Genomic DNA, 27,689 nt, shown 5'->3' with positions numbered 1-27,689 from the left:
ATAAGCCTGGAGAACTGCTCTCATTTTATTGAGAAGCACATTCAGACATATCTGAGAGACACGAGGTGTTATATAAATGCAAATCTTTATTTTGCAGTTAAAACAAAGCAAGATTTTTAGAGAGCAGTTATTTAATAGAACTTTTTTTTTTTAATTGTTATCTTTGTATTTTACTTTTTTGTGGTAAATGTTGACTTTGTTAAGATCGGAGACATCAGTGCTGGAAATAGAATATTTTGCCAATTAATTGTACATGTTGTCAGCTTCCATGAGCCTCAAAGTTAGGCAAACCATGAGTCTCAAGCACTGTGAAGCTCCTTCTACTCTGCTCTGAGAATAGGCCTTCACCACCTACTGCACCGCTGTGACACTTCATTTCCAACACCAGCTGCTCTTGTCGCCTTTTAAGCAAGACTGACAATTTAATATGAGTTAGGGCAGAATTATGGGCAGTGTCGCATATTATGCCGACCGGGAACAATATTGATTGAAGTTTATTGCACTTATGACCCTTGCTACCAGCAGAGAGAAGATACTTTAATTCCCTCAGTTTAAATTCAAACCCAGGCACTCAAAAAAAAACAGGTTCCTTGTATAGTTACGTCGTACATAATATTATGTAGTATTTACAGTAAAGAAAAAGCGGGCCATTCGGCCCAGCAGGTCCATGCCAACCTTTATGATCCACATGAGCCTCCTCCTATTCTTCTTCATCTAATACCATCAACATATCCTTCTATTCCTTTCTCCTTAATGTGCTTATCTAACTCCCTCTTAAATGCATCTATGCTGATCACCTCAACCACTCCCTGTGGTAGCAAGTTCCACATCCTCACCACTCTCTTGGTAAAGAATTTCTCCTGAATTCCCTATTAGATTTATTAGTGGCTATCTTATATTTATGGCTCCTAGTTCTGGTCTCGCCCATAAGTGAAAACATCCTCTCTACATCTATCCTACCAAACCCCTTTATAATCTTGAAGACCTCTATCAGGACACCACTCACTCTTGTCTTTTCTAGGGAAAAGAGCCCTAGCCTGTTCAATCTTTCCTGATAGGTATACCCTCTCAGTTCCAGTATCCACATTGTAAATCTTTTTTGCACCTTCTCCACTGCCTCTATATCCTTTTTATAATATGGTGGTCAGAACTGTTCACGGTATTCCAAGTGTGGTCTAACCAAGGTTCTATATAAGGTTCCATATAAGGTTCTATAGGGAGCATGTGCTGCTGCAGGAGGGCGATAGCTTACTGCAGTGTGGGCAGGTACAGCAGGAGCGGCGAAGTCGGGGTGAAGGTGCGGCAAGAGTTTGTAGAGGGATGTCATCGGGGCCCAGGAGAGGCGAGGGCCCAGGGGCAGCACGGGCCAGCCCATACTGTGATATGTGTGCACACTAGGTCCATGCAGCAGAGCTGGTCTCCAATCGTCTTGGTTAATCCTTACCACTAGACCAAGACCTAGCTCTGTCAAGCCCGGGTGGTGGCTGGTGTGCAATGGCCACCACACATCAAAAAAATCCATGCACATGCATCTTCCACCCTTCAAGATGTAGTTAGGGATCTGAAATATTAGGTCCTTCATTGAAACACCTGTGAACTCATCCCTTTTCATAAGAACATAAGAACATAAGAAATAGGAACAGGAGTAGGCCAAACAGCCCCTCGAGCCTGCTCCGTCATTTAATAAGATCATGGCTGATCTGATCATGGACTCAGCTCCACTTCCCCGCCTGCTCCCCATAACCCCTTATCACCTTATCATTTAAGAAACTGTCTATTTCTGTCTTAAATTTATTCAATGTCCCAGCTTCCACAGCTCTCTGAGGCAGCGAATTCCACAGATTCACAACCCTCTAAGAGAAGAAATTTCTCCTCATCTTTGTTTTAAATGGGCGGCCCCTTATTCTAAGATCATGCCCTCTAGTTCAAGTCTCCCTCATCAGTGGAAACATCCTCTCTGCATCCACCTTGGCAAGCCCCCTCATAATCTTATATGTTTCGATAAGATCACCTCTCATTCTTCTGAATTCCAATAAATGGAGGCCCAACGTACTCAACCTTTCCTCATAAGTCAACCCCCTCATCCCTGGAATCAACCTAGTGAACCTTCTCTGAACTGCCTCCAAAGCAAGTATATCCTTTCGTAAATACGGAAACCAAAACTGCACGCAGTATTCCAGGTGTGGCCTCACCAATGCTTTATATAGCTGCAGCAAGACTGTCCTGCTTTTATACTCCATCCCCTATACAATAAAAGCCAAGATACCATTGGCCTTCCTGATCACTTGCTCGACCTGCATACTATCTGTTAAGTCCTGACTCTAATGTACTGACTTACACGAGACACATGCTGAAGTCAAGGTCACTCCGGACCTGCATCTTTAATTCCAGCTCTCCAGTGCTGCACTTGCCTGAGACCTCCCTTTATATACCACAGTGGGACAGAGATGGAGTGTCTCCTGCAAGTGCACCCCTGATGGTAAGGTATGCTTATTGTTACAGGTCATATCCAGTTACAGTCATGTATAGCATGGTAAGATACAGTTATATACAGTAATGTGAGATACATGACATCACCCTTCCCCAAGGTCTTATTACCTTTATAGATTCAGTCTCTCAGGTAGTCTGCGCTCTCGCATGGAGCGTCTTAGTTGTGGTTCAGTTGTTTGCCTTAGTGCCTGTTTTTCGTTCGGTGTGATTGCTGGTCTCTCGCCTGGGCTGTCTGTTTTGTTCGGTGTGATTGCTGGTATCTCGCCTGGGCTATCTGTTAAGACTGCCCTTTCCTCAGGTTGTTCCACCTGTCTGTCCACCAGGTGTGGTGTGAGTTCCACATTGTAGTCTGCCTCTGGTTCTTCAGTGTTATCAGTGAATCTACTTTTTACTTGGTCTACATGCCTCCGGCAGGTTTGGCCATTGTCCATTTGTACAACCAGTAGCCTGTTTCCCTCTTTGTCTGTTACTGTCCCTGCAAGCCATTTGGGACCCCGGCCATTGTTTAGCACAAACACTTTGTCCCCTATCTCATTCCACCTCCCCCTCGAATTTCAGTCATGGTACTCAGTTAGCTTTTGATGCTTAGCCTCAACAATTTCATGCATGTCTGGGAGGATTAACGAGAGCCTGGTCTTTAAGGTTCGTTTCATCAATAGTTGCGCGGGGGGAACCCCAGTCAACGAATGCGGACGAGATCTGTATGCCAGCAGCAGTTGCGACAGGCGGCTCTGCAGAGTGGGACCTTGGATTTTGAGCATGCCTTGTTGAATGATCTGCACCGCTCGCTCCGCTTGGCCATTGGAGGCTGGCTTAAAAGTGCCGTCTTAACGTGATTTATACCGTGGTCAACTATAAAATCATGAAATTCTGCGCTGGTGAAGCACGGACCATTATCACTGACCAATATGTCAGGAATGCCGTGCGTTGCAATCATGGTTCTAAGGCTCTCCACAGTGGTGGAGGTGGCGCTCGAGTTTAAAATGGTGCACTCGATCCATTTTGAAAATGCATCAACAACTACGAGGAACATTTTGCCCATGAATAAGCCCGCATAGTCGACATGCACCCGCGACCACGGTTTGGTGGGCCAGGTCCAGGAGCTTAGGGGGGCCTCCCTGGGGGTATTACTGAGTTGGGCACAAATGGTGCACCGACAGATGCAGAACTCCAAGTCCACATCAATGCCAGGCCACCAGACATGAGATCTGGCTATGGCCTTCATAAGGACGATCCCCGGGTGCTCGCGATGGAGCTCCTGGACAAATGCCTCCCTGCCTCGTAAGGGCATAACTACTCTGCCCCACATCAGGCAGTCTGCCTGTAGTGAGATTTCATGCATGCGCCTATGGAAGGGTTTGATCTACTCGGGGCAGGCATCGCGAGCCTCTGCCCAGTCACCGGTTAAAACACATCTTTTAACTGGAGATAACGTGGGGTCGCTGGTCGTCATGGGCGAACCTGTGGATTCAAAGGCATTGATTGCGATGACCATCTCACAGTCCTGTTCGTCGGAACCTTCTGTGGTCGCCAGGGGTAGCCTGCTAAGTGCGCCAGCACAGTTGTCTATGCCTATCTGTGCCTTATCGTGTAGTCGTAAGCCGCCTGTATGAGTGCCCATCGCTGAATGCGCGCCGAGGCGTTGGTGTTGATTGCCTTGCACGCGGATAGTAGGGACGTGAGGGGTTTGTGGTCAGTTTCTAGCAAAAACTTGGCCCCGAAAAGGTATTGGTGCATCTTTTTGACACCGTACACGCACGCGAACGCCTCCTTCTCAACCATACCGTACCCGTGCTTCGCCCGCGAAAGTGACCTGGGCAATTTACCCGCATCATTAACGTGCTGTAAAACGCACCCGACCCCGTATGCTGACGCATCACACGTAAGGACTAACTTTTTACCTGGGTCAAAAAAGGCTAAAACACTCTTGGAACATAGAAGGTTGCGTGCCTTATTGTAGGCGCGTTCTTGGGCGTCCCCCCAAAACCAATCGCACCCCTTTCTGAGTAGCACGTGGAGAGGCTCCAGCCACGTGCTCAAGTTCTGCATAAAGTTCCCAAAGTAATTGAGTAGCCCGAGAAAAGCGCGCGGTTCCGACACATTCCGGGGCCTGGGTGCCAGGCGAATCGCTTCGGTTTTGGATTCGGTTGGGCGGATTCCATCAATGGCAATCCTTCTGCCCAAAAATTCAACCTCAGGCGCGAGAAACAGACACTTGGATTTCTTAACTCTTAGGCATACCTGATCCAATCGACTTAGTACTTCCTCAAGATTGCGGAGATGAGAGTCGGTGTCCCTGCCCGTGATGAGTATATCATCTTGAAACGCAACCGTCCCCGGGATGGACTTGAGCAGACTTTCCATGTTGCGCTGGAATATAGCAGCTGCCGACCTGATGCCGAATGGGCATCGATTGTACACAAAAAGGCCTCGATTTGTGTTGATGGTGGTGAGTAGCTTAGACTCTTCGGTCAGTTCTTGTGTCATATACGCAGATGTGAGGTCAAGTTTCGAGAAAAGTTTTCCTCCAGCCAACGTGGCAAATAGGTCCTCCGCTCTGGGCAGTGGGTATTGGTCCTGTAGGGAGAGTCTGTTTATGGTAGACTTGTAATCCCCACAGATTCGCACAGATCCATCAGGCTTCATGACGGGGACGATGGGGCTTGCCCAGTTGCTGAATTCCACGGGAGAAATTATGCCTTCCCGCAGAAGCCGGTCCAGTTCGTTTTCAATCTTTTCCCTTATCACATAAGGCACAGCTCTAGCCTTGTGATGGACCGGCCTGGCATTCTGTGTGATGTAGATTCTAACTTTAGCCCCTTTGAAAGTGCCCACACCTGGCTGAAAGAGATGTTCAAAATGGCTTAGAACTGTTGAGCAGGAGGTCCGTTCCTCTGACGACATGGCGTGAACATCATCCCATTTCCAATTAAGTTCTGCTAGCCAGCTTCTCCCCAACAGAGCTGGGAGATCCCCGGGGACAATCCACAGGGAAAGTCGGTGCACCATCCCTTTGTGTGTGACTGAGAGCATGGCGCTGCCAAGGACTGGGACAATTTCTTTAGTATAGGTCCTTAGTTTGGCGTCGATCTTTGTGAGTTTTGGTCTGTTGCTTTTGTGCGGCCACAGCTGTTCAAATTGTTGAACGCTCATGAGGGATTGACTGGCCCCCGTGTCCAATTCCATGTTGACGGGTATCCCGTTGAGTAGAACCCTCATCATAATTGGAGGCGTCTTGGTGTAAGGACAGCGGACATTGATCTTGTTAACCCGCTGTACCTCGGCGTCCCGTGCACTGTTCCAACCGTCTTCTGGCACGCTTTCTGACCCTTCCGATTCGTATACCAGCCGAGCTGCTGTTTTTCTGCACATGCAAGCCAGATGCTTTGTGTAGTTGCAGTTTCTGCAAATGGCATGCTGAAATCGACACACCCTGGTTGAGTGCCTTCCCCCACATCTCCAACACAGACCGTTTCCATTGTTTCCGAAGGATGAGCTGTGTCTGGCTGATCTCCCTTGAGCTTCTCTCAATTTGTTGTTGATTGCTCGCATTGTGGGTTGATGAGGTGTGATCGGCCGTTCATGTGGTCCTTAATTTTGATGGCTTCTGGCGCCATTGTCTGCTGTTGAAGGCCTGCTCTCCTGCCTTTGTCTGTGTGTGCGGGGGTAGCGGTTTGTTTCACAATGTGAACCCCTTGTTCCGATGCCTCGTTGGTTGTCGTACCCGAAGTATAGATCAGCCTCGTTTCTTCTTCGCCTGCCAAGAACGTCTGTGCGACCAGTGCTGCTGCCTCCAGAGTCAAGTTGTTAGTCTCTTTTAGCTTTCAGAAAATGCCTGCAGGCCTATTCCTTCAATAAAAAAGTCTCTCAGTACTTCGCTCCTTAGTTCATCGGGGAACTCACATGAACTAGCCAGCCTCCGAAGTTTCGCCACAAAGTCGAGTATGCTTTGGCCCACACAGCGTCTGTAGTTGTAGAACCTGTGTCTGGCCATGTGTAGGCTGCTCGCTGGCTTCCGGTGGTCTTTCACCAGTGTGCTCAACTCCTCAAATGACTTGCTTGCTGGTTTCTCGGGTGCCAGCAGGTCTTTCATTAAAGCATATGTTTTCGAGCCACAGCTGGTCAAGAGATGGGCTCTTCTCTTGTCTGCCTTATCGTCGCCCAGCCAGTCTTTGGTCACAAAGCTTTGCTGGAGCCTTTCTATAAAGTCATCCCAATTGTCTCCAGCATTGTATTTCTCATCTAAGCTGTTGGTAGCCATTCTGTGGATTCTGTGATCCCGTAACTCGTCGCCACTGTTAAGTCCTGACTCTAATGTACTGACTTACATGAGACACATACTGAAGTCAAGGTCACTCAGGACCTGCACCTTTAATTCCAACTCTCCAGTGCTGCACTTGCCTGAGACCTCCCTTTATATACCTCAGTGGGACAGGCATGGAGTGTCTCCTGCAAGTGCACTCCTGGTGGTAAGGTATGCTTATTGTTACAGGTCATATCCAGTTACAGTCATGTATAGCATGGTAAGATACAGTTATATACAGTAATGTGAGATACATAACACTATCATTTTGTATTTCATGCACAAGTACCCCCAGGTCCCTCTGCACTGTGGCACTTTGCAATTTTTCTCCATTTAAATAATAACTTGCTCTTTGATTTTTTTCTGCCAAAGTGCATGCCATCTTGGTATCGTCAGCAAACTTGGCTACATTACACTCAGTCCATTCTTCCAAGTCATTTATATAGATTGTAAATAGTTGGGGTCCCAGCACTGATCCATGTGGCACCCCACTAGTTACTGGTTACCAACCAGAGAATGAACCATTTATCCCAAATCTCTGTTTTCTGTTCGTTAGCCAATCCTCTATCCATGCTAATATATTACCCCCAACCCAATGAACTTTTATCTTGTGCAGTAACCTTTTATGTGGCACCTTGTCAAATGCCTTCTGGAAGTCCAAATACACCACATCCACTGGTTCCCTTTTATCCACCCTGTTCGTTACATCCTCAAAGAACGCCAGCAAATTTGTCAAACATGATTCCCCTTCATAAATCCATGCTGACTCTGCCTGACCGAATATTGCTTTTCCAAATGTCCTGCTACTGCTTCTTTAATAATGGACTCCAACATTTTCCCAACCACAGATGTTAGGCTAACTGCTTTTTGTCTGCATCCTTTTTTAAATAGGGGCGTTACATTTGCAGTTTTCCAATCTGCTGGGACCTCCCCAGAATGCAGAGAATTTTGGTAAATTACAACCAATGCATCCACAATCCCTGCCGCTACTTCTCTTAAGACCCTAGGATGCAAGCCATCAGGTTCAGGGGATTTATCTGCCTTTAGTCCCGTTATCTTACTGAGTATCACCTCATTAGTGATTGTGATTGTGTTAAGTTCCTCCCCCTCTATAGCCCCTAGACTATTCACTGTTGGAATATTGTTCGTGTCCTCTACCGTAAAGACTGATACAAAATATTTGTTCAGAGTTTCTACCATCTCCATGTTCCCCATTACTAATTCCCCGGTCACGTCCTCTAAGGGACCAACGTTTACTTTAGCCACTCTTTTCCTTTTTATATACCCATAGAAACTCTTGCTATCTGTTTTTGTATTTTGTGCTTGTTTACTTTCATAGTCTATCTTCTCTTTCTTAATCATTTTTTAGTCATTCTTTGCTGGCTTTTAAAAGCTTCCCAGTATTCTGTCCTCCAACTAGTTTTGGCCACTTTGTATGCCCTTGTTTTTAATTCAATACCGTCCTTTATTTCCTTAGTTAGCCACGGATGGCTATCTTTTCTCTTACATCCTTTTTTCCTCACTGGAATATATTTTTCTTGAGAGTTGTGAAATATCTCCTTAAATGTACACCATTGTTCATCAACCGTCCTACACTTTAATCTATTTTCCCAGTCCACTTTACCCAACTCTGTCCTCATACCTTCATAGTCTCCTTTATTTAAGCTTAGTACGCTGGTTAGAGATCCAACTTTCTTACCCTCCATCTGAATTTGAAATTCAATCATGCTATGATCACTCATTCCAAGGGGATCCTTTAGTAGGAGATTGTTTATTAATCCTGTCTCATTACACAGGACCAGATCGAAGATAGCTTGCCCCCTGGTTGGTTCCGTTACATACTGCTCAAGGAACCCGTCCCTCGGTGTGGAAGCAATTCATCCTCGTTTCGAGGGACTGCCTATGATGATGATGATGATATAAGTTTAACATAATTTCTCTGCTTTTCAATTCTGCCCTTCTAGAAATGAATCCTAGTGCTTTGTTTGCTTTTTATGGCCTTATTAAGCTACGTCATTACTTTTTAGTGATTTGTGTATCTGTACCCCCTATTTTCCCTCTGTTCCTCTACCCCATTTAGAAATTAATTTACTTACCACCACTCCGTAGCACCATGAAATGGTGAAAAACCAACGGCCGTCACTCTTTCGCCAGTTGGTGGTGAGTCACGCAGTGGCCGCCATTTTCCTCCTTCCCTTTGCGCCGCCGGTAACTGGAGCGCCCTGGGAAACAATCACAGCGTGATGACGTGAATTGGCGTGCAACGCCGACTTAACGTTACCACTCTGAACTTCTACACTGGCGCTGGGTCCTAAGCATGCCAGGTAAACCTGGTGTGCAAGCAGGTTGACAGTGGCGATGTCAGCACCTCTTAAAGAGACACTCACATCTTTTAGGTAAGTTTGGATTTAAGCTTTTGGACCTTTTTTGTTAGATTTTACAGAAGTAGTGGCTTGCTGCAATAGATATTAATGGTGTTTTAAATGTGTATGGGGTGCTGCTGGATGCTAGCAAGGCCTTAGATGGTAATGAAAAGTCTTTGAGAAGACAGTAAATACTGCAAATACTCAGCAGATCAGGCAACACCTGTGGAGGGAAAAACAGAGTTCACATCTCAGGTTGAGATGCTGCCTGACCAGCTGAGTATTTCCAGCATTTTATGCTGTCATTTCAGATTTATAGCATCCGCTCACAGAGGGAAGAGTAAGACACAGAAGAGAAGAAGCTTAAGTGGTGGAAGCAAAAGGAAGGATGCATACCAGACAGCTCCTTTCTGGCTGGGATATCGTGGATCGAATCATCCACCTGTGCTACCAGTGGCCACAACCCCAATTCCTCTTTCCACATTTGTCCCACACCTTACCTTCCCTCTGTTACTGACCATCACAATGCTGAAATAAAATTCCACCACAAAGCAAACTTTCCATTCCAACTTTATATATCTATCCATCCAATGTGACATCAAGAATTCAACTCATCACCCTTATGCATTCCTTAGTAACTGTCTTGTGTGTGCCTTTGCCTATCCTACTGATATCACGCAATGCTACCCCAGTGGCAGCAGCATGGCTGGTAAAATGCTGCCTACTTTCAGTGGAGGAGACTGCAAATGCCCTTGCAGGTCGACCTTGAGGAGCCGGTGGCTGGGAGTGCCAAATCAAGTGACAGCATTTCTTCTTTTTCTCCTTCTTCTTCTTCTCCACTTCACTGTCCTCTCCCTCTTCATGGTCAACCACTGGTTGGGCAGGCTGCATTTCTTGAGCATGTGAGGAAGGCACAAGGGTGGAGTTATGGTGAGGGGAGGGCAGGAAAGCAAGATGTGCATGCCAGAAGGACGTTAACGTATCCGGTACCAGCATCTTGTATCCTTTCAGCCCTGTCACTGACCAAGGGCTCAGCCAAGAATGGCCTGCACAGTCTCCTCCAAGGAGTGAGGTGAGGCTCAGAATAGGAGATGTGCCTCATGATTGGTACAGATACAGTCATGCATTCAGCAGTGTGTGAGGGTTGTGGTGCAGTTGATCACTTTTGAAGATGCATTTACTGAACTTGACCAGTGGTCTGAGGTCATGAACCTTCTTTGGGCACTGGAGCCAGATGGTGGGGGATGACACTGCTGGTAGTGACACACTCAGTGATGTCGTCCCACATCCTTCTTTCTGGAGGGCCTCCTGACTTCTGTGGGTAGAGGACCTATTTTGTCCCCCTGCACCAAAGCTGGAGTGCTGCGTGCGAGTTCCTGGGTGCCCCTTCCCTGGTTTGCTGGGCAACTTGTGTTCGTGCTGAAGCACTTTTCCCATTTTTTGAATTTCGGAAGGGAATTTAGCTTTAAGAGCTAAATAATCACATTTTGGGACTTCTTTTTAATGTCACATTTTTTTGAAAGGCAGTAAGGGCTGAAAACTGTACCTTTTCACTGCATTTTCATTTGTATTAGTTCTGAGTGCATTGCCCCTTTAATTCATTGCCCATTTAATTGCCCACAATTCCTTGACTGTGCAAAGCTCAAATGCCACTTCAGGATAGGAACTTGGCCTCAGAGTTCTCCACTAATGCCACCAGGAGGGCGTTGCGCACAAGGTTAGTGGTGCTCCATCAATCCCCAGCCCCCCAGATGAATTTATTCTCCTTAGAGTTGCGACCATTTTCAACGCCCTTTAACTCCAGTTGCCGGTGACACCGACAACTTTCGTGGCAAACACGAATTTCTATGCCTTATTTTCCAAGGAGTATGTGGCCTCCTTATTCTTCGTATCAAATTGTACCTCCTCAAACTTATCTATATTGAAGTTCATTTACCAATTTCATGCCCATTCTGCAAGTTTATTCAAGTATTTCTGTATGTTGTCACAGTCCTCTTATTAACTACACCCCTGAATTTGGTGTCATCTGCAAATTTTGAAATTGTACTCCCAATTCCCAAGTCCAAATTGTTTCACTAAATGGTGAACAACAGTGGTCCCAACACCTTGTCGAACACCATTTCCCACAATTTGCCAATCTGGGTAACTACCTTTAACCCTTAATCTCTATTTTCTGTTTTGCTATCCATTCTGCTACTTGTCTCTGACTCCACATGGTCTGACCTTGGTCATTAGTCTACCTTATCGAAGACCTTTTAGAAATCCAAATATATTACGTCTGCTGTATTTCCCATAACTAACATTTTTTCAAAGAATTCAATAAGGTTGGTCAAGCATGACCTTTCCTTTTGGAGTCTGTGCTGATTGCTCTTTATTACATTCCTGAACCACTATGACACCTAATTTCTTTCTATTTACTTTTGTTGGTTAAATATTTTTTCAGACTTTACTCCCAAAAATCTTAAAGATCCTTTGAGAATTTCTTTTTACGTTATCAACATTAAAAAAAAACCTTTATCCAGCAGGATTTTATAATGACATCTAACCTTCAAATACTTTGGACAGATTTACCTGCCTCTGCCCTCCCGCACCATGGGGCCCACGGATGAGTATGCCCCTCATCAGTAACACTTCATGCTAACTCCCTCCTAAGGATTTCCCTGATACAACAAGTCAATCTCCAGAACATGAGCTTTGAAATGAGTTTTCTGCCAAGGAAGATCCCTCTAATATGAAAGTTGCTCTCACCGACTGAGACCGAATTCAAAGGTATACTTAAACAAACTGATAATACGGTGGAGACGATAGTCAGAAAGAAAAAAAAAGGATAAGCACAAGTTAAGATTTTAAATTTTATGTAAAATTGTGCTTTTGACACTGAATTTAGTCCTGTCAGGTCGATTTTGTAGTAATAAAGATATTCTTGTTTTATTAGCTTTATTCATTTAAAGGTGTGTCATCATCATAGGCAGTCCCTTGAAATTGAGGAAGACTTGCTTCCACTCTAAAAGTGAGTTCTCAGGTGACTGAACAGTCCAATACAGGAACCACAGACTCTGTCACAGGTGGGACAGACAGTCGTTGAAGGAAAGTGTGGGTGGGGAGTCTGGGTTGACGCATGCTCTTTCCATTGCCTGCGCTTGATTTCTGTATGCTCTCGGCGATGGGACTCGAGGTGTTCAGCGCCCTCCCGGATGCTCTTCCTCCACTTAGGGCGGTCTTTGGCCAGGGACTCCCAGGTGTCGGTGGGGATGTGGCACTTTATCAAGGAGGCATTGAGGGTGTCCTTGAAACATTTCCTCTGCCCACTTGGGGTTCACTTGCTGTTTAGGAGTTCCGAGTAGAGTGCTTGCTTTGAGAGTGCCAGGCATGCGAACAATGTGGTTAAGTGCTTCGATGCTGGGGATGTTGGCTTGATCGAGGACACTAACATTTGTGCGTCTGTCCTCCCAGGGGATTTTCAGGATCTTGTGGAGTCATCATTGGTGGTATTTCTCCAGCGATTTGAGGTGTGCATCAGCTTGGTAGGACACTCACCTCTGAGTCAGAAGGTTGTGGGTTCAAGTCTAACTCCAGGGACTTGAGCACATAAATCTAGGCTGACACTCCAGTGCAGTGCTGAGGGAGTGCTGCACTGTCGGAGCTGCCGTCTTTTGGATGAGACAGTAAACCGAAGCCCCGTCTGCTCACTCAGGTGGACTTAAAAGATCCCATGGCACTATTTTGAAGAGCAGGGGAGTTATTCCCGGTGTCCTGGCCAGTATTTATCCCTCAATTAACATAACAAGGACAGATTATCTGGTTATTATCACATTGCTGTTTGTGGGAGCTTGTTGTGTGCATTTTGGCTGCCGCGTTTCCCACATTACAACAGTAACTACACTCCAAAAGTACTTCATTGGCTGTAAAGTGCTTTTTAGACATCCGGTAGTCATGAAAGGGGTTATATAAATGCAAGTCTTTCTTTCTTAATATTTATAATCATTTCAGTATCAAGAGGGCATAAACTGAAAACAAACAAAACTAATTGGCTCAGGATGACAGGTGTTTGCCTGAACATGCAGCAATCTCAGTATTAGTATTATTTAAAATGCTACTGGACATGCTTCAGCTCAAATAGGCAAATTAACATATATATTGCTACCTGAAACCAATCTTGCTAATTATCAAATAGTGAAGCGATTGGAGAAATCGTCGCTTTCCTTCCACCTCATTGTCCTGACTATATAATCTTTTTACTGATCTTGTATTATTGTGAGTTAACTGCTGCTCAGCAGGGGAAAAAGAAAGAAGGACTTGCATTTATATAGCTCCTTTCACGACCACCGGACAGCTCTAAGCGCTTTACAGCCAATTAAGTACTTTTTGGAGTATGCAATGTCGGAAATGCAGCAGCCAACTTGCGCACAGCAAACTCCCACAAACAGCACTGTGATAATGACCAGATGATCTGTTTTGTGATATTGATTGAGGGATAAATATTGGTCAGGGCACTAGGGATAACTCCCTTGTTTTTCTTTGAAATAGTGCCATGGGATCTTTTACGGCCACCTGAGAGAGCAGACAGGACCAAAGTCTCATCTGAAAGAAGGCACCTCTGACCTTGCAGCGCTCCCTCAGCACTGCACTGGAGTGTTAGCCTAGATTTATGTGCTCATGTCCCTGGAGTAGGACGTGAACCCACATCCTTCTGACTCAGAGGCGAGTGTGCTACCTACTGGGCCACAGCTGACAAAAAGAACCTCTAAACCACCAACTATAGAAAGAAATAAGTAAACTTTCTGGTGCATTCGCTAAACTGGAGCTTGCGGATGGCTCAATTTTTCAACCACAGCTACTATCAGCACTGTAATAAATCCTTCAGGACTCACAGTCACACAAGAATATCTGAACTTTCGAGCTGTTCAGTAAGAATTATAAATGCTGTATATGCCAGAGTCTTTCTCTGCTGAAGTGAACATTTTATGTAGCTTGTTTCAATTAGTGTGACATACCATTAGGTGTTAACATGGCTGGCATTTCAAAAGGTAAAATAGCCAACTCTCTCAGCTCAAATGTTTAATTACCACACATTCTATCTATCCATAGCTTTGAAATATATTCATCACACTCCAGGGTTCGCACTGGTAAAGTGCTAATTTGAGAAAGCACACGATATTATCCAGCGGCATTCCCTAGGTGCAGGGGCAGCGGAAAAAGGTCTCCAACCCTCTCAGGTTTTCCTCTCGGGATACAAATGGGCCTATGCCTGTAGGTAGGCACTCCAAGACCTGAGCCTGGAGTTCCTCAGGACCATGCAACTGGCCTGAGGGAGGAACCAATACGCAGCTGCCCCCTCACACCTGAAGTGCACAGTGACTATCGGATGTCCACTGGTCGTAGAAGGCATTTGGAAAACAGACTACTTTAAATGTTAAAATGTGAATTTAAAAGATCTTTTTTTTCTTACTTTTCCTTTCTGTCTCTCTTTTTCTCTCTCTTTCCTTCCCTCTCTTTATTTATCTTTCGGTACCTGATTTCGCTTTATTTCACCCTCCTTCTCAATCCTTAAATCACATTGGTTGAGGAGATACACTGTTGGTCCCACCATTCACTGAGGTCCCAGATGCTCGGAAAGGTGTAGAAAAAATGTAACTAATGGGGCATGCCACGAGATGCCCCGCCCCAGCAAGATCTGGCTCAAGGTACATATAGCCGTAATCTAGATTCATCTCACTTTGTACAATGGAAGTAATCAGGTAAGCCTCATTTAAAACCTCCCTGATATTCTGCTGCCCTCTTTTTCCTGCCTCATGCTGGTCTCCACGGGTTAAACTCCTGCTGGCCTCCAACTTAGCAGCAAGGTTCAGCTTTATTCTTCTCTATCTGCACCATCTCACTCACACAATGCACAAAGTGAATTTAATTTACAATCTTTCGAAGCAGCACAGATTCTGTAACCTAGTGAACAATAGCAACAGATTATAGGGCTGCAGTAAATGTCAGGAAGTGCAGTCCAGTCCCAAAGAACAATGCCATAGAAAATATACCAGTCATCATTTGGGAAAAAAAAGATTTTTTAAGCTTTAGTGAACATTGCATTAAAAGAGAAAATTGGAACAAGTAGGATTGACTAAAATTAATTACAGTCCTGTCCATGACCTGTAGTTTCCATTCATGATCCCCCTGGAGATGAGCTTTTTGATGCTGCATCAAGGAAATATCTAGAAAATAGACCTCTCCAAAAGTGTTGAAGGACTGATTATGTTCCCTTGGAGAGCCTATTTCAACTGGATGGTTTGGAAAGGCCAGAGCACGGGCGTATAAACTACATAAGGGTAGGGCTAGATTAGATGTTAGATGGTCTTTCTTTTCCTCGAGAATAGTTGACCCATGGAACAAGTTCCTAATTGGGAAGAATATCACACCGTATAAAATTAGGTAAGATGTTTGCATAGTCTATGTGGTCTCCTCAACTAGTTATGATGACCTAAGGGGGTTGGAGAGGAATTTCCCAGATTTTTCTCTGATTGGCCTTGGGTATTTTTCTGATTTTTTTGGTTCTTCCAGGAGACTACATGTCTGATGATGGGGAGGTGGGTATGTGAGCGTGTGCATATAGTTGCCTAATTGTGGTGCTTCAGGTGCTGTGGCTGTGAGGGGTAGGCTCGACAGACCAGCTGGTCTTTCCTGCCCGTTGATATCGTATGTTTGTAAAATGTTTCCTCCCATGGTGACACTGGTGACAATAAACCATGACAATTAGGCCAATGAAATCTGACAAGAATGTGTGCATACTTATTCGTGTATGAGTATATTTATATGCTCATTCATAATCTTTACAATATTCCAACTATTCAGTGCAACGCATTTTACCTTTAACCACTCACAGATCAGATCTAGCACCAAATTGATAACAGAAAGGCCCCAATCTTAATTTGGAGGTGGGAGGAGAGCGACAGTTAGTGCAATGTTGTGGTTGAGAGTTTCCCTTGGGTTCTGCTGAATTTAATGGCAGAACCTGATCACCAATTTAAAATGGAGATGAGGAGGAATTTCTTCTCTCAGAGGGTCATGAATCTTTGGAATTTTCTACCCCAGAGAGCTGTGGAGGCTGGGTCATTGAATATATTTAAGATGGCGATAGACGTATTTTTGAACTATAGGGAATCAAGGATTATGGGGAGCGGGCAGGAAATTGGAGCTGAGTACATGATCAGATCAGCCATGATCTTATTGAATGGCGGAGCAGGCTCGAGGGGCCAAATGGCCTACTCCTGCTCCTATTTCTTATGTTCTTAATTTCTGTCTCTGTTTCCCAGCCGCAGCCAGCCTGATTGAGAGGCTGGCTTACTGTCTGGCTGGTAGGCCTTCGGCACAAGGCTGCAGCAGGGGAGCTAAAAGGAGGGAGAGAGGGAATGGAAAGGCTGGGGTGGATGTGGGGAAAATTTGGAGGCCAGAAGGCAGAATGGGGGCCAGAGCAAGGGGGAGATCGAAGGCCAGAAGGCAGATCTTGGATTTGTTAAGGGAAGGTCATGTCTGACCACATTGATTGAATTTCTTGAGGAGATAATGAGGAGGGTTGATGAGGGTACAGCATTTGATGTATTCTACATGGATTTTAGCAAGACTTTTGACATGGTCCCACATGGCAGGTTGGTCAAAAAAGTAAAATCCAATGGGAAAGTGGCAAGTTGGATCCCAAATTGGCTCAGTGGCAGGAACAAAGAGTAATGGTCGATTAATGTTTTTGAGACCGGTGGGCTATTTCCAGCGGGGTTCCACAGGGCTCAGTACAAAGTCCCTTACTATTTGTGGTACATATCACTGGTTTAGATTTCAATATAGGGGGCAAAATTAAGAAGTTTGCAGATGAAACAAAAATTCCCTGTGTGGTTGATAGTGGGGAAGATAGCTGTAGGCTGCAGGAAGGTATCAATAAACTGGTCAGGTGGGCAGAACAGCGCCGACTGGAATTCAATCTGCAGAAGTGTGAAGTAATGTATTTGGGGAGGCAAGGCCATACACAATAAATGATAGGATATTGAGAAATATAGAGGAGTTCATGTCCACAGATTCCTGAAGGTAGCAGGACAGGTAGATAAGGTGGTTAAGCAGGCTTATGGAATGCTTGCCTTTATTAGCCGAGGCATAGAATATAAGAGCAGAAAGGTTATGCTAGAACTGTATAAAACACTAGTTAGGCCACAGCTAGAGTACTGCGTACAGTTCTGGTCACCACATTACAGGAAAGATGTGATTGCACTAGACAGAGGAGATCTACGAGGATGTTGCCAGGACTAGAGAATTTTAGCATTGCGAAAATATTGGATAGGCTGGGGTTGTTTTCTTTGGAACAGAAGAGGCTGAGGGGAGACTTAATTGAGGTGTATAAAGTTATGAGGGGCCTAAATAGCATGGATAGGAAGAACCGATTGCCCTTAGCAGAGAGGTCAATAACCAGTGGTCACAGATTTAAAGTCATTGGTAGGAGGATTAGAGGGGAGTTGAGGAGAACTTTTTTCACCCAGATGTGGTGGTGGGAGTCTGTGACTCACTGCCTGAAAGGGTTTTAGAGGCAGAAACCCTCATCACTTAAAATGCCGTAACCTACAAGCCTACGGACCAAGAGCTGGAAAGTGCGATTAATCTGGATAGCTCTTTTTCAACCGGCACAGACAGGATGGACTGAATGGCCTCCTTCTGTGCTGTGCATTTCTATGATTCTATCGGAGGCCAGAGCCAAGTTCGGATTCCGGGGTCAGGGGGAGATCAGAGGCTAGACGGGAGATTGGAAGCCGGAGGCGGGGGGGGGGGCGGGGGGGAGATCGGAGGCCAGAGATGAGATCGATATGGTCGGGGAGCGGTGGGGGGGGTAATCAGCAGGGTCCATTCACTGGGGACGGGTGAAGCACGTAAGCTGTTTTCAGCAGGTAAGTGGAAAGGCACTTACATTCTGGATCCAGCTACCCTCGCCTCCCTTTAGCCGTTGAGTTTCCCTTAAAATGGTGGTTACATATGAGGCACGCTGCCTCATTATGATATTTAAATGAACAACCCACCTCCTGGGAGCAGGTTGGTTGCCTGCCCCCGTCCTGCCTCTCATAAAACTGGAGTGGGCGGGTGGAGGCGGGTTGGGGTCAGGAATCAGATTTTTAACATTTTTGCATCCCACCTGACCAAAACCCACCCATTTTTGGGGGTTAAAACTGCCCCCAAAGTGTCTGGAAGTACACTATAGTCTGTCAGCATCCAAAAAAGAAAAGAGTGGTTAACATTTCGGAAGTACAGCCTTTGTCAGTACTGAAGGATAAACAACCTCCTTTCTAGGGTTAAAGAAAATAATGGAGAAAAGAGAATAACAGGTAAAAGTCAAGAGTATGTTAATGGTTATCACAAAGACACAGTTAATGGGTTTAATTGCCTGTGAACAGGTTTTTAAAAATGCTGTAAAGAGGTGAAAAAAGGCTTGAAATCTGTTCCTAAACTATTAAATCCATTATCTTTTCTTTGTGATTTTCAACTACTGTTCTCCCCATCTATCTTTATTTTCTTCTCTGCATCAAAGAGTCTTGCCTCTCTTCCACTTTACAGTTCTGATGATGGGTCTATGGATCTATAGATGCTGATGGGCCTATTATGTTATTTCTAGCATTTGTTATTTTTTCCTTTGTTTAAATATCTGAAACAAAGCATTAATTCCTCTCTGTTCCTCCATCAACGTGCTTAAACCTGTAGAATTTACCAATATCTCGCAAAGATTCCTGGTACCTTTCCCCTGCAGAGGAGAAGAATCCCTTTCTGGACTTTTAAAATGAGTTTAAAGGGGGAGACGAAGCCGGCAGGGGAAAAAAGGGGATGCATTCATGGAGACCCCCCCAGTGTTTGGACTCATGGGAAAGGGAATTCAAAATGGACCTAAATTACAGAAGCCTGAGATCCCCATAACATCTATGGCAAGGAGCATATCAATTTTAAGATTCTACAACATTTTGGCTGCGAAAAAGAGTTACCGAATACAAGAGGTGGGGCTAACCAATGTGAAGCAAATTCGTGTATTAAGGATCCCAGATGGTCTGGGGGAACTATGCAACATCAATTCACCCCCTAAGAGATAATCAATTACCCAATCATAGGCCCAACTAGCTGGTCAGGAAACTGGACAATCCAAAAACATTGCAAAACCAGTGATAGCACATTATCACACCCGAATCGAGTTACTGCTGACGAGCCCACCAAGAACACTGACAATGGAGACATTTGAAAATCAATGGACAGAACAGTTTAAACAAAGCCCAAGAACTGATTTGGCGAAAAGATAAGGAAGCCTGTTTTAGTATAATTGAAGCCTGTTCTGGCAGTTAGGTGTGCTTCTAGAGACACTATTAAGTTAGCAGTCTCGTTGCATAAGTTCTACACCAGCCTCGAAAAGTGGGACCCCGAAATATCGGCAAAAGGAATCTCTAAAACCCAAAGGGACAGCATCATGGCAGCAAACAGGCTTTCAAAATGACTATCGGAAAATTTCGGACGATCGCAACCAATCAAACAGTCAACCGGAACCAACTCGACAAAACTGAAGAAAAACCGAAGATTTTTCCACTCTACAAGCTGGTCCTACGCTACCAAGGGGTACAGACTACAGAACGTGGACAACTAAAGCGAACCCCGGAGTTGGAACTGTCAAAAGGGGATTGGTGAGCATAGCCCCTGAACCCCCCTAGAGCTATAACTTAGTTAGTTAGAGGAATTGGGAGGGGGGAGGCTGGGATAACCTGTGTAAATGTATCTGCATTCTGCTCTTTACCCCATTTAGAGTTTAAGCTGTATTCTTTTCCCCACAGGCTGTAATTTGCCATTTTATTCAATGTGTTGTACCCCTCAGTGAGTAATGTTATTCCTATTCTGTGTGTGTTATTAAAGGTGTGCCTTTTTACTTCTTTTTAAACACAATAAAGCTATACCTGCTTCCTACCTTGAAACCGATTGTCTGTCCAAGTCTGTCACAGTCTCTTCATAATTCCAGTGTCTAGAACCAAGGGTGTGGGAGTGAGTCGGAACCGCTCATATAAGGTCAGAAGGGAAAGCTGACCCCCTGAAAACCACCCCTTACAACTCCAATATCAGACGAGAAACCTCTACTGTAAAGTGACATTTCCACTTCTCATGTCAGCCATCATTGTGACCTTAGAGTCATTTTAATGAATTAGTGTCAAGCATCCAACTGCTGTTGAATTAGGAACTATCTGTGGTATGGATTTGTGCTCAGTACTAGACTAGATTGCTTGAATCTATGCTGTATATAATGTATTTGCTTCATGGTTCTTTGCTTAAGAATTCATAGCAACACACTGCTATTAAGAACAGTTGGCTTATTAACAAAGGTTTAACAATCACACTACGCATTACCAGTTCATCCACTAGGCTCACAACTGCAGACCTCGTCGTGGATGACCTAGACCCAACTGACTGGGGTTTTATTAAGTCTTGTGAACATTACGTGACTGGCTAAGCCACTCACAATGTAACGGCTCTTCAAACCTGTGAGCACAATATAAATTACACTGTGCAAGGAACTTAAAGTCGACAGAGAGAAAAGTCTTTCATTTTACCATTCTGGGTTAAATTCAAACACAACCCCCAGACGTGAAAGATCAGTGCATTAACCCACTGTACCCACTCGCTTATTTTTTTTTCTCTTGCAAGATTTTTTAACTGCAAGGCAATAAAAATGGTTTAGATGGAATTTACATTTTAAGATAAATGTAAAAGTTAAGGCTGTAAAGAAATTGCTCAGTTCGCAGGTGTCATAGAAACAGGAAGAGCTCTGCAGTCAAAGTAATAGTGGGGAAGTCCCTTGTGTTATTAGCTCCTGGGATTGACTTGTCTCAGGCTAAGCTCCTGGCAATGCTCCCTTCACCACTGGCATGCAATGCTCCCTTTAAGCTGCACGACTCTCTAGATGCAGCCGGCTCACATGCATGCACGGAATTTTGAATAGGCCATGCAGCCCCTTTAACGGGCTGTGCGGCCCCCCAAAAAATTAGAGGGAAGATTGCTGGCATGGCTATAGAACTTTGGAAAAATTAATGCTGTTTTCATACTATGTGATACCTATGCTAACGCCCCCAATTCCTGTCACACGGGTCACTTTCTGCCAGCTCAGCCCGAAGGTATGATTTGCTATGGTCAGCCATGAGCAGGATCTGGTTAAAATAAATACATCTTCCCAGCCACTAACCTTGGTAAATCACCCCCAGCAGGTTTACCTTCAGGCTCTTGCTGACTGAGAGACCCGTGCATCAGAAACAGGCAGTGCAAGCATGGGTTCAAATAGTAGGGGTTAGAAATTGCGTAGTATCCCATTTGGCCACTTGCTGTTCCTGGGAACGTCTGCTTTAGCACTCCAAGAGGGAAATGGAGCGCTAAATTAAGTATTAACCACTTCCATTAGAGCGCAAAACTGTATGAGAGGGGCGGTAGTGGCAGTACACTAAACAATGCATAGCTCATGAGCAGAAACAGTGTGAAACATACCATCATCATCATAGGCAGTCCCTCAAAATGAGGATGACTTGCTTCCACACCAAAAAAGCTTAAGTTCATAGGTGTTCCAATGAAGGACCTAAAATTCCAGGTCCTGAACTACATCCTGAAGGGTGGAAGATGCCTGTGCATGGATTTTTTTAACGTGTGGTGGCCGTTGCACACCGTCCGCCACATGGGCTTGACAGAGCTGGGTCTTGGTCAAGTGAAGATCAAGGTCAGCCCCTGGAGAAAAACTCTCCTCAGACACAGCCTAGAATGAGTCAAAGTCCTACAACAAGATTGGAAAGTTTTGTTCAAGGAAGAAGGTATCCTCTTTGAAACAGAAAACCAATGGTTAAGTTTAATCTGTAAATATGGAAATTAAGTTCATATCTTTTGTTTGTGTTACAGAATTCTATAGTAGTTTCATTTGAGAAATGTATACCAAGATTTGTGTATACCATGCAAGTCATGTTACAATGATTATTTGTTATGATTAACTTCTTCAATAACGAGGGAGAAGTGATGTAGAGCCACCTAGTGAACTGCTGATGTAATAATAAAGCCAAGTGCTCTGCACAGTTCTACCTGGAAGCCATGTTATGCAATTGTGTGCATAAACTGTGTCTCAAGATAACATAATGACCTCAGGACATCCCAAAGTGGTTTACAGCCAATTGAGTGTTTTTGAAGTTATAATGTAGGAAATGTGATAGCCAATTTACGCACAGCAAGATCCCACAAAACAGTAATGTGATCATGGGCTAGATTTTCCACTTTTTGTGCATGCTTAACGCCCACTTAACATCCATTTTACCACTAAAATTATGTATAACGCCCATATATCGGCCATTTAGCCATAAAATGGAAACTGACGGCATTTTTTGGAAACTTACTGCCGAGCATTACTTGCCCCATGTGCATAACGCCAGGAAAAAATACCGCCCACCCACTTTTTTGGGGCGGAATCAGCAGAATGGGTGAAACCAGCGCCCATAATATCGCCCAGCGTTAGTTTCCGCACGGAATTAACGCCAAGATTCAATAATACCGACTGCCCACTTTATTTTGTCGTAAAGATCACATTTGCTGAAACTAACGGCCAGGAGATCGCCCAGTGTCACTTTCACCACCTCACACACATATCGCTCACAATATCACTCGCCCAAAAAAACGCCCGGAAAAAGTGGAACTAACCGGAACTAATCACAGCATTATGGACGCCATGTTCTACATCACATGTCGCATCCTTTAACCGGCTGCTCTGCTTTAACCTCGGGAGTTCGGATGTACTCTGGAGGTCTTTGGAGGTGATGTGAACATCTGTACAAATGTCTTTATCATACTGTGAACGATTGTAATTTAATAGGTATCTTTCTCGGGACATTCATTCTTTGTGACCAATCGGTGGAACACAGCGAGCTATTGTAGTTTCTCACCCTCTCTTGATAACCAATTACATGCTGCAGACTCGAGATGGCCAAAGGTATGCTCCACAGCATTATGTGCCCAATGTAAGATGCACCAAACTGATGAGGAAGACCAGACGTTACACCCCCTGCAAGTACAGGTAGAAGTAGTTTTACCTTGCCTTGCCCGACACCACCTGCTTTCGGATACTGCACTTCCACATAGAGGTTATCACTGAGGTATGCCAGCTCATAAGGGGAGATCTGCAGCCTTCCAACACCATCAGTACTGCACTATCTGTCGAGGTCAAAGTCACCGTAACACTGTCGTTCTATGCGTTGGGTTCTTTTCCGGCCTCAGCTGGCGACATTTGCGAACTGTCTCAGCATGCCACACATTGCTGCATCAGACAGGTCACTGAAGCCTGAGGGACTTGATCAGCTTTCCTATGACCAGTAAAGAACAGACTGAGAGGGCTCTAGGATTCTCCAGAATTCCAAACTTCCCAAGGCGCAGGGAGCAATAGACTGTACGCACATCGCGATGCGGGCACCTTTTCAGGATGCAGAGGTTTTCAGGAACCGCAAGGGATTCCACTCCCTGAATGTCCAACTCGTTGTCGATCACCAGCAAATTATAATGGCAGTGAATGCTAAATTTCCGGGCAGCATCCATGATGCTCACATCCTGCGTGAGAGCACTGTTGGATGCTTGGTGACAAAGGATATAGCCTCGCCACTTGGCTGATAACCCCCCTGTGTGACACCCACACCGAAGCTGAGAGGCGATACAACAAGAGCCACAGAGCCATTTGCAATATCATGGAGAAAACTATTGGAGTGCTTAAGCAGTGCTTTAGCGGCTTGGACCACTCAGGAGGCGAGCTCCAATACCATCCTGAGCAGGTGTTTGTGGTGGTGTGCTCCATGCTGCACAACTTTGCTATCAGGAGGGGACAAAAATTGCCTGAAGAGTCTGATAGTCCAGCTCACCAGAGAGAGGAAGAGGAGGACGAGGAGGCAGATGCTGAAATCGGCCCAGACAATCAGGCCGAAGCTGAAGCCATGTCCTCGCCCCACTGTAGACCTCATGAAAGGGCCATTGGTGGCATGATAGCTGCAAGAGCCTTACGTCAGGAGCTCATCAATGATCGCTTTGCCTGAAAGAACTTTGGTGGTATTTACAAAGCTGACACACTGCTGGGTGTGTAGGTCATACATCAATGGTGGGCTTCACCTTGGTGACAGTTAAAGTTTAAGTTAATTGAAGTTAAGTGTAATTATACCCTTTGATGTTAAGGAATCACCAGCGTGTAATGGTGCAGCTATCTGAGCCAATGTGCTACAAGGTTTTGTTAAGTAAAAAACATTTAAACTGAACATTTGTCTGAAATCATAAGTATTTCTGTAAAAAAACAACCCTTCCCCCCCTCTCCCCCGCTTCTCCTCCCCACCTCTACCCCTTCCCCTTCCCCTCCTGATTCCAAACTGCCTGGCCGAGGAGCTCCTCAGACGATGCTTCATTGGGGGGGCGGGGGGTGATGACGGCCGAACCGCTGCTTGGACGGATACGGGAGAGGATGGTCCCGAGGTGGGAACGTGCTCCGAGCCAGAAGCATGATGTTGCTCCTGGCTCTCATGTATCGTTGGCAATGGGTGTGCGGCACCTTGGGGTGCAATGTCACGCTCCGGGACCACTGGGAGCTCTTTGCCACCAGTATTCCTGGCTGCCAGCTCCGGGGCCTCCTCCATCCCTTCCATGTTATATCTTATTTGTTGGACAAAAACTCGGTGCCAACTATGTTCTTGGTGCTTAGTAGGCTTTTTGCTGCTGGTGAATCTCCCTCATGCCTCCCACAACAGTCAAACAAGCACATACCACAGCCACACATGCTTTCAGTCCCTCTCAGCTCCCTCTCTCTTTGTCTCCTCTTCTGCGCATGTCATGATGACCCTTGACCTCCTGAATCACAGCAATCGAGCGTTGCCATGCTGTTGCTAAGGATGGCGACACTTTACGGCAGAAGGTCAGAGAGATTTAACACTACTGCCCGTTTCATATCATTCACGGTAATGGCCAATTTCAAAAATGGACACTAGGCGCTTTGAGAATGGGCGAGAAGCCGGCGATCTGAAACCCCATTTTTACTGCCCACGCCGGAAATAATGCCCATTTTTTGGCGATCTGCACAAAAGTGTAAAATCTAGCCCCTTGTGTTTTTAGGTGTTGGTTGAAGGATAAATATTGGCCAGGACACTGGGGAGAATTCCCCTGCTCTTCTTTGCATAGTGCAATGGGAACTTTTACATCCACCTAAGATGACAGACGGGGCCTCATCCAAAGACAGCGGGGCCAAAATTGGTGAAGCCCCCGCCCGCCCAAGTGCCGCCGAAAAGACCGCCGATGGCCACCGAGGTACCTGACGATACTTTGGGTGGGGTTTTCATCAAAAAGGTCCTTTAAAGTGTGGCAGGCGGCAAAAGAGGGACTTGCGCCCCCAATCTGGGCGCCTGCCGACTGGATCTCTCAATCTTGGCTGCAAAGGCCCTTGCCGCCCAAGTGCTGCCAAGAATGGAGTCAGGCTCATGGAGGGTCGAATACTTGAAAAGGAAAATCATCAAAAAAAACCCAACAGAACACCTTCAGGAACCCCATCCAGTCGCTGTGAAGAAAAAAATGTAAACATGTTTACTGACCTTTTTTTCAGCTCTTCATACTCAGCGTCGGGGGTAGAACAGCCTCCAGCCAGCGGTCCTTCCCCATTCCGGCGCCAACTCCCGCCCGCATCAATATGGCATCTCGGCGGGCGGGAGGTCAGTTGCGTCACTCAGCCATCCGCTGACGTCAGTGAGCGGTTCCCGACGGTTCTCCCCTCCCGCCCGCTCCACACCAAATCGAAAGTGGCACTAGGCGCAACTTCAAGAGGAATGTTGGCGGCAGCGGGCAGCAGTCGGCGGCAGTGGGCCATAAGGCCATCAATTTCGGGCCCAGCATGTTTGACAATGCAGCACTCTCCAACAAATCCCAACATACCACAAGAACTACAAAACTAGTTACAATTATAAATGGCAATAAGGGGTATGGTAGCAGTAGCATAGTGGTTACATTACTGGACTAATAAACCAGAGGCTTGGATTCATAATCTGGAAATGTGAGTTCAAATCCCACCACGGCAGCTCGGGAAATTTAAATTCAGTTAATTAAATAAATCTGAAATTAAAAGGCTAGTATCAGTCGACTAGGAAACTACCAGATTGTTGGAGAAATCCACCTGGCTCGCTAATGTTGTGTAGGGAAGGAAATCTACTGTTCTTACCCAGTCTGGCCTATATGTGACTCCAGACCCACAACAGTGTCAGTCAGTTAGGCAGTCCCTCGGAATCGAAGCAGACTTGCTTCCACTGTTAACATGAGTTCTTAGGTGGCTGAACAGTTCAATATGAGAACCACAGTCTCTGTCACAGGTGGGACAGATAGTCATTGAGGGAAAGGGTGGGCAGGGAACCTGGTTTGTCGCACGCTCCTTCCGCTGCCTGTGCTTGATTTCTGCATGCTCAAGGCGACGATACTCGAGGAGCTCAGCGCCCTCCCGGGTGCACTTCTTCCACTTAGGGCGGTCTATGGCCAGGGACTCCCAGGTGTCAGTAGGGATGTCGCACTTTGACGGTGTCCTTGTAATGTTTCCTCTGCCTGCCTTTGGCTCGTTTGCTGTGGATGAGTTCCGAGTAGAGCGCTTGCTTTGGGATGCGATGTTTGACATGCGAACTATGTGGCCTGCCCAGCGGAGCTGATCAAGTGTGGTCAGTGCTTCAATGCTGGGGATGTTGGCCTGGACAAGGACGGTAATGTTTGTGTGTCTGTCCTCCCAGGGGATTTGTAGGATCCTTAACTGCCCTCTGAAATGGTCTAGAAAACCATTCGCTTGTATCAAACCGCTATAACAACGTCAGCACTGTGGGCGTACCTTCACCTCAAGGACTGCTGCGGTTCACCACCACCTTCTCAAGGGCAATTAGGGATGGGCAATAAATGCTGGCCTTGCCAGAGACGCCCACATTCAGTGAATGAATAATAAAAGATTTTCCACTGTAGTGCTCTCCTGCTAAGTTTTAATTTTAAATATTTTGAAGTACAGCATGTCGTCGTGACATTTCTCCCTTCCCCCTCATAATGCACTGGAGCAGATATAACCATGTGTCGAATGCTAAGATTAATCAGCTATTGTTTGTGATTATGGCTAGTGTTGAGGAAGTGCCGGGTCATGGGAGGCATCGTTATTAAAGAAAGCCTCAGCGTCTGCTCCAATCCTCTAGTGCACAAGTAATTAACTGTTGCTGTTTGCTTGTAATGAGAGCAAGTATGCTGACAACATGAGAACATTGCTGACATTGACAGAATGTTACAGAGGTTAAACTATGTTCAAGGGTTGGAGGCAGTGTTTTAAAGAAGGGGATAAATGATTCATTTGGGAACATAGCCAGAGGCCTTTTGACAGAGATTCTGACTTAGGTGCTACTCCTGCAGAGGAATATTTAAGCAGGATCAGCAAAGTGCAAATCAGTGGATGCCCAGAAGATTGGAGGAGAAATTATGGCCATGGGTCTGAAACTAGCCCA

The sequence above is a fragment of the Pristiophorus japonicus genome, chromosome 11 (assembly GCF_044704955.1).
Source record: "Pristiophorus japonicus isolate sPriJap1 chromosome 11, sPriJap1.hap1, whole genome shotgun sequence".
Taxonomy (NCBI): Eukaryota; Metazoa; Chordata; class Chondrichthyes; family Pristiophoridae; genus Pristiophorus; species Pristiophorus japonicus.
Note: the sequence above shows the minus strand (reverse complement) of the source record.